General features: G+C 67.5%; 1 pseudogene; it reads left to right on the plus strand.

Moving 5' to 3' along the window:
- Nucleotides 1–380: 380 nt before the first annotated feature.
- LOC142868471 (uncharacterized) lies at nucleotides 381–499 on the plus strand (annotated as a pseudogene).
- The last annotated feature ends 424 nt before the right edge of the window (nucleotides 500–923 follow it).

The following is a 923-nucleotide window of genomic DNA, read 5'->3' on the forward strand; positions in this document are numbered from 1 at the left end:
CCCTCCCGCCCGTGCGCAGTCAGCGGCCCCGGCGCGCTGGGGGTGGGGGGCGGGGAGGTGAAGGAGGCCAGGCAAGGAGAGGAGGGGGGCTTGAAGGTCTCCACCTTGGCGGGTCCAGCCGTGGAGGCGCATCTTGTGTGAGTGTGAGTGTGAGTGAGTGAGTGAGTGTGAGTGTGAGTGTGTGTGTATACAGAGACAGCCCCCAACCCCGGCCCGCCGCTCCCTGCCCGCCCCGCCTGTCACCCTCGTCCCTCGGAGCCCGCGGGACCCGGCCGGCGAACTCAACAGGCCCGACCCGGCGCGGGGCCTGGGGCGGGAGGAGGCGGCGGGGAAGCGCGGAGAGGCTCGGCTTCTTGAGCGGGGCAGGGGCGCCCTCCGCCGTCCACGGCCACACCACCCCGAACGCGCCCGATCCCGTCTGGTCTCGGAAGCTAAGCAGGCTCGGGCCTGGTTAGAACTTGGATGGGAGACCGCCCGGGAATACCGGGTGCCGTAGGCTTCTTCTCTTTTTTTTTGCCTCTGGTTCTGTCGCGTTTCTGGGAGTGCGGGGGCGGCCCGGGGTGGGGGGGACCCCCACCCTCGGCGCCCGCCGCGGTGCCTGGCGCCCCAGCCCGCACCGTGGGGCCTCCTCTTGTCCCGAGCCGTGACACCGCCGCCACGCGGCAGCATGCCTGGCTTCTGGACAGTCAGGTCTCAGACCAAAGGTCTGCTCTGTGGGAGCCGACACGCTGGAGGAAACCTTGAGAGTCTGAGAGGGGAGGGAGTTCCAGAAGAAGGCCAGGATGTCATTTTGAGGGAGTATGTGACCAGAACTCCTCCCGTTGCTTTTGGGGTTCTATGGGCTACACGTAGGAATCTTTGGTGGTGGCACCTGATGTTCGGGGATCCGGAGTCACACCCAGACCTGCTCCACAGGCCTCCTT

The sequence above is a fragment of the Microcebus murinus genome, unplaced genomic scaffold (genome assembly GCF_040939455.1).
Source record: "Microcebus murinus isolate Inina unplaced genomic scaffold, M.murinus_Inina_mat1.0 scaf032_hap2_Mmur4.0, whole genome shotgun sequence".
In the NCBI taxonomy this organism is placed as follows: domain Eukaryota; kingdom Metazoa; phylum Chordata; class Mammalia; order Primates; family Cheirogaleidae; genus Microcebus; species Microcebus murinus.